Source organism: Tiliqua scincoides, chromosome 7 (assembly GCF_035046505.1).
Source record: "Tiliqua scincoides isolate rTilSci1 chromosome 7, rTilSci1.hap2, whole genome shotgun sequence".
In the NCBI taxonomy this organism is placed as follows: domain Eukaryota; kingdom Metazoa; phylum Chordata; class Lepidosauria; order Squamata; family Scincidae; genus Tiliqua; species Tiliqua scincoides.
Window position 1 is genome coordinate 35,540,833 of NC_089827.1, and position 12,425 is coordinate 35,553,257.

General features: G+C 43.9%; 1 protein-coding gene across 1 annotated transcript in view; it reads left to right on the forward strand.

Annotated features, from left to right (window-relative positions):
- Positions 1–3,268, forward strand: part of ETNK1 (ethanolamine kinase 1) — a 110,844-nt gene extending 107,576 nt beyond the window's left edge. The window contains exons 10-11 of the transcript XR_010794735.1: positions 682–771; positions 3,189–3,268. The gene's annotated coding sequence lies outside the window, so the exon portion shown is untranslated. The remainder of the gene's footprint in view (positions 1–681; positions 772–3,188) is intronic.
- The last annotated feature ends 9,157 nt before the right edge of the window (positions 3,269–12,425 follow it).

Here is a 12,425-nt window from a genome sequence, read left to right on the forward strand (position 1 = left end):
GGAAGGGAAGGACTGCCTCGTAGGGCGATGCAACTCTGCCTTTCTGCAGCTGCCGCCAGCCCAAGCACGACCCCCCTTATCAGCTTCTTGGCTCTATTTGAAGCTGGTGGCTGCTGTGCCTGGCCAAGCCCCTTCTGGTCTCATTCCAACCCTATCCTCTTGCAAGAACAGAGCTGGCTTGGCAAAGTAGTCACCTGCCAATGTGTTCCTGGTCCAGCCAGCATGCTGACAGAATGTGACATACCCCACCTCTTCTTCTCTTCTGACTTATGCCAGATATATAGCTGGTATATCAAGCTGAGTAAGTTCTAGCTAATTTACTTGACTGCAGGTAGAGTCCTCTTAGTCATCTCCAGGTGAGATCATCTCAGGAGAAAGATACGAAATTTGGGGTGAGGACGCAACCCAATTCTGCTGGGTTCAGTAGCATCCTGTGTTTCTCAAAATGTGGAGTTCTGCCCTCACTGTTGGTGGAGATCCAGGTACATTCTCTAGGTTTTCCACGTTCAGGAAATTGTAAGCAAGACTGCATCCATATTCTACCCAGTAAAGACGTCCACACATTTTAACTGTGATGTTCAGGCAATATTCCGAAGCTTCTGAACTGTGAATTGTACTTATGCTACAGCTCAAAATGTAACAGTAGAATTGTTTTTTGAAGCATGCCTGTTTTTGCTCCAGTTTGTTTCCTTCAAAGACGTCCCGGAGCTTGCCTCTTCCCATCACAACATGGATATTTGTTGGTGGCGGTGTGGGAAGGTCTTGATTTAGGTGAGTGAATTTGAAAGTGTGCTTGAAAGAAAAACAGCAATCACCAATCTGACAGAGATGGGAGATGTCCTCTGAAGTGGCGCAAAGTGTCAACTCGCTTTTCAGGTTGGCACAACTCTCATGCTTTCAAATGCAGGGAGGCTGTTACTGGAGTAATCATTCTCCAGGAAGTTGGTGACAGTTATGCTGGTTAATGAATGTGTATGAGCTTATTATGAGTACGAGCTCGTATGGCTTATTGATCAAATCCCCTCAACATCACCTGTGGCTGCACAGGAAACAAAGTCTCTAAGACCAAGCCAAAGAGAAAAGAAGATTCAGAATGTAGTAAGAAGAAGCAGTGGAAGCAAAATTCCTTTGAAATATATCTGCTGTCCTAGACAGGGCAGTTTATAAAGTCAGGAAAATCTAGTGGTATGGCTTCACTTGGATTCAAACACCTGAGGCATCACTAGGGTTGGTTTCACCAAGTGCAAAAATCATGGTGTCACTCCCATGGACCTCCTCCCATACCACACCATAGGGAATCCATTGTAATGTTTTAATGTTACTTGTAAACCGCAATCCCCATATAAAACTGAATGTAATAGCAATAGTAGTGACAAAGAACCAGCAAAATTAAAATCACACCTTTGAATCACAATATCACAGACACATTTAGGATCAAGTCGCACATGTATCTAGGTAGTGTGCCATATTTCATGTTATTCTGACTTGTGAAATAAATGGTTTCCTTGCTATGTTTATTTCACATACTTATTAATGGATTGCTTTGAGAAACAATAGCTCTTGCATATTCAGTGAAGCAAATTATTTCATAAAAAAACAAAAAACAATTGCTATAAATGATTCTGTGCTTTTAATCATTGAACATTGATTTATTAATTCAGGGGTTTTTAATGAAGCAAAACCCCATTGTATACCACTGGTTTGTTTTCGCACAAATGTAACAAATGTAGTCATTTTGGTGACATTTCTCCCTGAGGTGCACCTGGTGTGGTCTGCCCTGCCTCCAGTGATGCTCCTGTCTAACACTTCAGAGAGTGTGTGTGCAAGTAGTGCATGCACTCTAGAATGGAGCATGGCATTTTAGCTCTACGATAGAGTGTATCTTTGACATGTAGAATGTCCCAGGATCAATTCCTGGTAGCCTCTCCATGAATAGAGCTGGCCTCCCCCTTGCATTGTTTGGCCTTTAGATAATGAAGATACCTGCTGAGTCCTTTTAACAGTCCTTCCCTGGAAGTACCAAAGGAAACCAAAGTGTATTTTAAAGTTTGGAAGGCTTTAGCTCTGCTTTCCTTTTGCTGTCATAGAGGCTACAGAGAGATGACAGACTGGATTTTTCCATGTAGTGAGTATCACACTAATTAAAGGACTGCACTTAACACAGACTTGGTGCCTGCAAATATTTGAACTTGCTCAAACTGTGAAGATTTGCAAAGTATAAAATCCAGATCAGTTTGATTTAACTGAAACCAGTTCTGAATAGACTATTGAGAGAGGCCGGGGCAATGAGAAGGCAGGTAAAGTTGCCTTATTCTCTGCCGCTGAGTTATGGCTTCTCTCTACAGCACTTTTCCTGCTTGGGAACTGAACTGCTTGGGCCCCCACACTAGGATAAAAATAAGATATAATTAATATTTTTTACAAAAAAATTTCACAGTCATTCAAAGTGGTTTTGCAACTATTTACTTTTCAAAGGTAATCTTTTGTTCACTTGTAGACTTACATGTATGCAACTTTATATTAAAATGAACTCAGATTGATTTGGTCCGTGTACTCACACGCACTTTGAAGCGCACATTTCGATTGTTTTTCATTCTACCATGCAGATATAAAGTCTAGAATAAATTTTATTTATAACCCTCAGTTTCTACAGAGCTTGACTGTGAACCTGGAGTCTCACAAAAATGTTTCCAATTGGGCCCCCGCTGGTCCTAAGGCCGGACTTGCCAGTGGGACTTAGGGCCACAAGGAGATGAGGGTCAGGGATGAGGAGACAGTGATGGTCATGGCACCCACAGCAACTCCCCCTTAGCGAATAGATAGGGGATCAAAACAGCTGAGCAGGGAGGGAGAGGTAAGGAAGAGGTGACAGTGGTGTCCTTTTCACACCTGTTTAGGAGGAAAAACAAGCTGTGTTCCATGGGGCTTACTCCCAGGTAGGTGTGTGGAAGATTTTGAGCAGAAAAGACTGTCAGCTAATCAATATGTCCCTCCTGCCCTTGCACAAAAATTGTTTTTGGAATTGAAACCTCTTTGCTTTTCTGAGTGTGGGTGTGAAGGGGTGTGGTGCAGCTGCTTGGGTGACCTATATAGTATAGTACCTATATAGTACCTGCTTTGAGGCATGATCCTATGCCTGCTTGTTCAGAAGTCCCAAGAAGTGGCTTATGTGTTGATTGCTTTATCAGTTTTACTCCCCTCACCTCCGGAGTCTTTTCTGAGCCTCACAGAAGCATGTGTATGAATGGCTGCAGCACTGGAATTGCTACGAAAGCCTTCTGAGCACCCTCAGAAAACACCAGTTCCCAAGACTCTTTGGAGGGACCTATGAAATTCAACATGGAAGCACTGACTCTTCAAGATCCAATCAAGGTATGTGATAACTAAAATTCATTTCCATTCCAGTGTCAGCCTGGGTTGATTTAGATTATTTTCTGTTATTTATGAACACTGTTGAGCAATTCAAAACAGGTGTTTTCATTAGAATTCTCTATGAAAATGTAAAAGAAATTGGCTCTGGGTGAAAATGGTGCTGTGAGTCTTTTGAGTGTCTATCTTGCAAATTCTATCCAAGGAATTTTAATTTCCATTTATTGAACCCTCATACTGAATACAGCTTTGATCTTGTAAGCCAAGAAGCTAAATGGCATTGTGTTTACTCTGACCAGAGATGCAAACAGATCAGTGTAGCCAATCTTCCAATATCACCATTGATTCAACTATTCAGTGGATGGCATTCTTGGAATGAAAGTTGATTCTTCAGTTGGTTTCTTGGTAGAATTCTAGGTATAAGTGCATTACTATTAGCACACAAAAGACCCAGTCTTAAATTTAAACTGCTATGCTCAGTGTCATCATCATGTAAGCAAATCTGATTGGCTACATTGCATTATAGCATTATCCCATTGTGGAATATCATCTATGCAACTGATCCAAGAGGCAGCCGGGACAGAGGGTGAGGGAACGACACTGATGCATCAGCAGTCAAGGCCAACCATGGTGCTAAACGGGACTTTTCAAAATGGTGAATATTTGCACAGTTGACATGGTTTGCAGTGCACTAGTTTCTATCCCAAATGCCAAAACTGGCAACTTGACACAGCCTGAGTTTCATCACTGTGGAAGTATTTTTTTTTTTAGCCTTGGTTCAGCTATTTAACAATGGTATTTCAACACTAAATCCCTGCATTAAAGATGTTTCTAGCATATGTCTTTTTAAGACTTCCCCAGTAAAATGCTCAAGGAAAATTGCAAAGGTTTTCGGCCACCAACTCTGCTGAGGAGACGGGGCAACAAAATGCATAAGTTGCTTTAGCTTTTGGGGCCAATGCTGAAACCCATTGTCCCAGGCCAAATATGCAAGGGGGAGGTCTCTTTGTATTATCCCTTGCTTCTGACATTTCATTGTACTTAAATATCTTCTCTGCCAGCCTTATCTCAAGATTTAAATCTCCTGCCATTTTCTTATCCCACTCCAATCATTTCTGCTCCTAGAATGAGGTTTTTAAATCCCTCGTAAAATCAGGCTACCTGACATTTCCTATGCTCCTAATTTACTTCAGCTGCCATTTCTGTTCTTCCATTCCAAGGTGCTTCTTTTGCAGCATTGACAGAAAATGGATATTTAAAGCATCAGCATTTAAAAGGTTAAGTTGTTTCATTTGCCTTTCATTCAGCAGTGTAAGTCAGGGATAGTGAACTTTTGGTTGTTGGGGAGGGGGTGGCTGGGCTGGGTCTTCCCAAATTAGGTTCCTCCAAATGGAGACACTCAAGTCTATGATGGCTGCCAGGAACTGTCTGGCTACAGTTAGGCAGGTATGGCTCTGTGTGCACCTATCCCAAGTGGTGAGCTAGCAGGGCTAGAGGCTGGAGCATCTAGGTCAGTGATTTTTAACCTTTTTCATCTCACAGCACACTGACAAGGCAATAAAGTGTTCCAGGCACAATCGGTTTTTTGACAATTGACAAAGCACACTGTGTTGTCCGTGGGAGGCTCACATCCTCCAATGGTCCTAATAATAAAGGACCCTCTCCCAAATTCCCATGGCACACCTGGGGACATAAGAACATCCCTGCTGGATTAGGCCATAGGCCCATCTAGTCCAGCTTCCTGTACCTCACAGTGGCCCACCAAATGCCCCAGAGAGCACACATAGCAGCAAGAGACCTGCATCCTGGTGCCCTCCCTTACATCTGGCATTCTGACATAACCCATTTCTAAAATCAGGAGGTTGCACATACATATCATGGCTTATAACCTGTAATGGATTTTTCTTCCAGAAATTTGTCCAATCCCCCTTTAAAGGCATCTAGGCCTGATGCCATCACCACATCCTGTGGCAAGGAGTTCCACAGACCAACTACACCCTGAGTAAAGAAATATTTTCTTTTGTCTGTCCTAACTCTTAATTTTAGTGGATGTTCCCTGGTTCTGGCGCTGTGTGAGAGGACCATTTGCAGCACAACAGTGTGCCATGACACAGTGGTTGAAAATGTCTGATCTAGGTGCTCTGAAGGGTTTCTAGGTACTGGAGCTACTCCACCCATGCAGGACCACCATTGGACCTCCTCAGCAAAAAGGGCACCTATCATGGGGAGAACTTACCCCACTTTCAGAGTTCTGCCTTCTGCGTACAAGCATGGAGTCTTGCATGGCCAGGAGGTGCTAGCCAGCACCCTCCTGTTTGCCCTATCTGGTCATGAGTTCTGAATAGGGCAACTGCAGTTTATACTTGGGTACCTATACAGAACATAGCAAATATATGAGCCCTTGGAGTCTACTGCAATCTCTGTTGGGCAAGTTGATAATGATGGTGGTAGTAATAAAAACACAGTTAGGTAGCATTTCATGTTTTCTCAGTGATCTTTATGCAACTGTGGCGGTAGACCAATTTTATTAACTCCTTGCAAATTGGGAGCAAAGAGTAACGGCTTGTCCAAGGCCAGCCAGAGAATTGATGGCCGAGGTAAGATTTGAACTTGGGTGTCTGCGCTCACCCTTTTAGCTACTGCGCTACGCTGGCTCTGCACAAGATCCTTCTCCCATCTCACCTCTGTAATGGAGAGACTGAAGGAGGGTGTTGTGTTTTTTTTTTTTGTCTCCCCATTTCACACTGTGTAAAATCTTGCACAGATGGTGCTGGGCCTTGAGCCAAGCTGACTGCAGCTTGATTGCCTTCAGTGGTTGCTGGCAGGGTCCTTCCAAGATGGCGTTCTCCTTCCCTTACGTTCTGTTCCTTCGCTCTCCACCTCAGATGTTTTCCTGGCTTAAGTCGCCCAACATAATTAGCAATATTTGTTTCCTTCCTAAACTTGTACTTTTTCATAAGACTCCTCATTTTTTGGAAGTTCTTCTCGCTCAGGCTTTGCCTCCATCTTTTCTCCTGGCAGCTCCGATTGCCAAAAGAGAAACTGTACATTGCTGGATAATTAATGAGCCTTTTATTATTTTAGAAAGGGTACAAAGAAATCTTCAGCTGTCAGTGAAGGAAAAAAGAAAATCATTGGCCACTGGGAAATGCCTGCAGAAATTCCAGAAAAACCAGAGTTTTGTTTTACCAGGTGGAGAAATTGTTTCTTGCAGTTGAAAGTTAATTTTGTTTGGCTAGTTTTGAGTTACCCGGGCACATGCCATGAATGGTGCAGAAATTGTCCCTGGAAGAGCAGTGATGTTCGTTGAATTATTTTTCAAGCTAAGTCACCACCCAGCAATCTGCTTTATGGGAACATGCTTGTTATATGGGGATTTGCTGGAGTTCAGTGCTGGTGTGTGCCTGTTTTACATATACACGGTCCCGTTTTCAGTCCTTGGTGTCTCTGGGTACAGTTGAGAAAGATCCTTGTCTGACAATCAGGAAAGCTGCTGCTGATCAACATAAGCAATGCTGAACTTGATAGACCAGTTGAAGGTCTGACTCAGTTGAAGGCCTTTTCATATATTCATGCTTTGCCTATAACCAGCAGCCTGTCCTTGTGCTCAGCTTTTCACAGGTGATGTATGCACATCACTATTTTTCCATTAAATTCCATTACATTTGGAAACACATTACCTCACTGAGAAGCATTCTTTGTCAGGAGATTTGATTGTTTCATCATAAATGACTCACAGCCCAATCCTGTCGGTTTCTACCACTACCGGAATGAGATCCTAGCTGCTCTAGGTGCCATCCAAATGTTGCAAAAAGCAACACTTGGAGCACTTGGACCGGCTGCAACTGCAGGCAGCAAGGGACCAGTTCTGCAAGCCAGCGGACCCTAGACACTTCCACTCATGTTCATGAAGGGGGTGTGAGGGAGGCAGAGGGTGTGTGGAAGCAGGCGGTGATGGAAGCAGGGAGGAGGGCGGATCAGGTGGCAGCAATATCTACCAAATCTTTGCCTCCTTCCTGGTCTTGATCCCCTGACCCAGGTCCACGTGGACTTTCACCAGGTCTATAGTTGGTGCAGGTCTGAGTGGACCCAGCGACTTATTAAAGGTTTACTCCACAGCAAGGGAATATATATTCCCTTATACTGAAATGGTCTTAGGAGGCAAACATTTCCCCGAGGGATACAGCAGTGCCCTGCTGGCATTGCTGCATTGCTGTGTGGGCAGTTAGTTAGAACTGGGCTGTCTGTATGAGTTGGGACTAATAGCCCAATCCTAACTTTGCTGGAACAGGCAGGCCAGCAGATTTTGGGCTGTCTGAGGCTCAGCCCAAGGCAAGGGGAAACTTTTCCCCTTAGCCCAGGGAGAGCAACAGCAGCCCCAGTGGGTCTACTTGGATCTGCACCACCTAAAGGGGTACAAAATCCAAGCAGCCCAGGACTGCCCCGGTCACCTGGGAAAGGGGCTATGATCTGGCATAACTGCCAGATCCTGGCCCTGCCTCCCATTCCTCGCCTGCCCCCTGGAACACCCGCTGCCTGCCCTCCCCCTGCCCAAAGCGCCTCCCTCCTGCCTCCTCCCCACCATTCCCATGCCCCTCAGACCCCAGCATCAGCCGAGCTCGGCTGACGCAAACTCACTCGTCCCAGGGCTTACATCAGCCTGAGAAGACCGGCATATGTCCATGCGCTGACCTATCTCCCTGAAAAGTTGCATGAAAGTGCTTTACGGAACTTTCTCAACACAGTTCAGCTGGCACAAGGACTTGTGCCGGCCGAAGGGGTGCTCAGGATTTTGCCCTAATTAATACTGGGATTTTAATTAGTCCCAAATCACTTTTCCTTGTTATGAACTCCTTAGTAGGCCAATAACAAGGGGCATGTAAATATTATGCAGCTCAAGTCTATACCTGTCTGCTCAGAAATAAGCCCATTTGAGTTCAGTGAGACTTACTCCCAGGTAAGTGTGAAAGATTTTAGCTTAAATATTAAATGGCAATCTTCTGTCTGTGATTCACACTTTTGCTGTAGCTGTCAAACAATAAACATGTATGCTTGAACCAGTCACAGTTGGGCTGTATGTTAATCAGCTGAAGAAGTGGCATTTCATTAGTGCTGGGATAAAATCATGATTCTATGATGTCAACAGGCAGGCAATCAGGAGTCACAGGCTTGACTATATGTGGGAAAGTTTCTATGGTTGAGTTGGGAACTACGAATTTCTTCTGCTATTACCTAGATCAGTGGTTCTCACACATTTAGCACCAGGACCAACTTTTTAGAATGAGAACCTGTCAGGACCCACCAGAAGTGATGTCATGCCCAGAAGTGACATAATCAAGCAGGAAAATTTTTAACAATCCTAGGCTGCAATCCTACCCACACTTACCCAGGAGTAAGTTCCATTTACTATCATTAAAAGAATATACATAGTAGCTTGTTAAAAGTACAGGTCTAAGACATTTCCCAAAATGCAGTCACATAGCATGGTAACATAAAGTAATAGATTAAAAATAAAATATTGAAATGAATGGGGTCCCACCTGAAATTGGCTCATGACCCACCTAGTGGGTCCCGACCCACAGTTCAAGAAACACTGACCTAGATAAAATTCAAGCTGTTCATTTTTCTGATTAACCTAAGGAGGGACAAATTATTTTATAATTTGTATAAATAGGGACAGTTATTACCACTCAGAAAATAATTCAGTGCAACTGGAAGATCTGTTATTTAGATCAGTTTTAGTTTGACATTGAATTTATGAGAGTCAATAAATGGCTCTTTGGGTTACCAAGTCTATTTATGGCCCTTTTCATTGCCACTGTACTTAGACCCAGCTTAAAAAATGACTATGTTTCTGAACTAGAGAGCTAATTTTTTTAAAGGAAAAAAATTATATGCTCAAGGAAAGCTTATTTTTGTGTGTTGATTCTTCAGTAGCAGTAGAGCAAGAGTAGACCAGAAATATATCTTCAGCTAACAGGTGCAACTAATTTCCTGTTTTACATGAAATTAAAATATTTTACATATTGCTAGTGTAGTATAGTAGATAATAGACTGTGAACACAATCCTATGCATGTCTTCTCAGAAGTAAGTCCCATTGTGTCCGATGGGGCTGACTCTCACGAAAGCTCACATAGGATTGCAACCTCAATGCTCCTGTAACACCCTCTACAATATGGGAAATCATATAGATCTATCTTTACAAGGCTGTTGAAAAGATTGCTGAGATGATGTGTGTGAAGCATTTTGAACAGTCTAAGCTGCTTTCTTCAGTATGAGCCTTCCTGTATATTAGGATCATTATCTGAACTTGTGCTCTGGGCGCCCTCCCCTTCATAGGCTAGTGGGCAGCCCAGTTTTCTCGAGTGATGATTCAATGGCACCAGCATGACCTCCACTCTATCCTGCGGGGGAGTTTCATCCTCTGGGTAAGCCAGCAGCTAGCATGGGTCAACTTCGATCTGTGCTAGCTCTATAGGTGGTGGAAGTCCACGTTGACCTGGGAAGGTGGATCAGGCCCAGGAAGGAGGTTGGGATTTGACAGGTGCCACTGCCATCAAACCTGCCCCCTTTCCAGGTCCAATCTGCCCTCCTCTCGGCCCTGTCTCTTTTGCATTCTGGCCACCCTCCACCCCATTCCTCCCACTCCCCACCTCCTAAATCCTGCACAGGCTTACCTGTTCTGGCTGGTGTCTGGTGTCCATCTTCACACAGACCTGGTTGCTCACGGCTTGCTGGTGCCAGTGGGTTTGTGCAAGCTGGCGCCAATGGGTTTGCAATAGCTGTAAAGCATATTTATGCTGGTGGAATGCATATTCCTCCAGCAGAAATGGCCAATAGGATTGAGTCATGATTGCCACCAGGGTCAGGGCCTCCTCTGCTGTGGCAATGACTGGGCAATTAGCAGGAATCCTCAGCTTTGTGTGGTTAGCTGAGGAGGGGGAGGGCTCGCTTACATGCACGTTGAGGTGCCTGCAAAAATTAGCATTGTTCCTCCCCCCTCTAGAAAGGCTACTGTTTGGGGGCAATAGAGGTTCCCAGGTTTGGGGCTGGTTCCACTCATCAGGATCTCCATAGAGCCCTCCTGAACAGGAAGAATTGTAAATGTTCAGTTCTGTTTCTGGTTTCCGCCTGACTGCTGCCCAAGCTCAGCCCTGAGCGGCATCTGAGTTGAGGAATGCACTCCCCACATGTTCACTGGGGGACTTCATTAAAATACTTCAGGTGTCTGGTGAAAACTTCTATTTTAAGGTATTTTATGGATGGTTTTCATGTTCTCTGTAGCAATTGTGCTTTTGATTAATATTGGTTTGTTGGATGCTTTAATCTGATTTATGTTTTTGTACTGGTGTTTCAAGTTTATGGACACCACCTCGGAAAGGTAAGATATAAATCTCTTAAGTAAGTGAGTAGGTAAATAAGAATATTTTGACAGTTGACAACTTATGAGATTTCATATTTTGATGCTTGCCAAAATCAAAACATTCAGGAGATGCCAACGCATCCTGTATATGCAAATTTCAAATTTCGAGCTTCACAGTTCACATTCAAATACTCATTTTAAGTGTAATACTCATTTAGGCTTCTCTTGGGAAACCTGGAAAATGAGGCAATGTTTGAATATTTGCAAATAATAATTTCAGCTCAATTCCATGCTTGGTAAGAGAAGCAAGAAGGGCGCTTCAGTCCTGCACTGGCACAGAACTGTTATACAGTTTCCTTCCAATGTTTGTAGGTTTCTACTTTTCCCATCTCATCCATTCTCCAGCAACCCATCATCCTGAAACAGCCCCTTCTGCTGCACCTCAAAAGAGAAGTTTCCCCAGAAATCATGTTCATTTAAAATCATAATAATGTTGGGCTTCATTTTATTTGCCTCCTAGGTTTGGATTCATTTGGCACTTCTATTTAAAAGTGTGCACCTACAACAATAAAGACTAGGAATTTAGAAGTGTGCACAGTAGTTAAAATATCAGAGTAGGATAGGTTATACTGGGGTTTGCATCCCCTCTCAGCCAAGAAGCTCACTTGGGTACCCTGGCACCAGTAACCTTCTCTCAGAATAGTCGACTTTGCCACATGTGTGTGGCAAAACTACATAGATTTCCCTGAGCTCCTTGAAGAAATGACTGACATTTACTAAATAGTTTTGCTTTACATAAGAATATAAGAAGAGCCCTGCTGGATCAGGCCAAAGGCCCATCTAGTCCAGCTTCTTGTATCTTACAGTGGTCCCCCAAATACCCCAGGGAGCACACAAGACAACAGACACAACCTGCGTCCCAGTGCCCGCCCCTGTATCTGGCAATCAGAGGTAGCCTGCCTCTCAGACCAAGAGCTTGCACATATCTACTAGTAACCCGTAATGAACTTTTCCTCCAGAAATCTATCCAATCCTCTCTTAAAGGCATCCAGGCAAGATGCCATCACTACTTCCTGTGGCAAAAAGTTCCACAAACTAATTACATGCTGGGTAAATAAATATTTTCTTCTGTTTGTCCTAACTCTCCCTACACTCAACTTTCGTGGATGTCCCCTGGTACTGGTGTTATGTGAGAGGGAAAAGAGCATCTCTCTATCCACTCTGTCCATCCCCTGCATGATTTTGTATGTCTCAATCATGTCCCCCCTTAGGTGCCTCTTTTCTGGACTGAAGAGGTCTTCCCTTTCCTCATAGGGAAGGTGCCGTTTCAAGGGACCAGAAAGCCTTTCCTCATAGGGAAGGTGCCCCAGCCCAGTAATCATTTTGGTTACTCTCTTTTGCAACTTTTCCATCTCCGCTATATCCTTTTTGAGATGTGGCAGCCAGAACTGGACACAATACTCCAGGTGTGGCCTTACCATCGATTTGTACAATGGCATTACAATATTAGCTGTCTTATTCTCCACGCCTTTCCTAATGATCCCAGGCATGGAATTAGCCCTCTTCACTGCTGCCGCACATTGAGTCGACACTTTCATCGAGCTGACCACAAGGACCCCAAGATCTCTCTCCTGATCTGTCTCAGACAGCTCAGAACCTATTAGCCTATATGTACATTTTTGAATCTTTGCC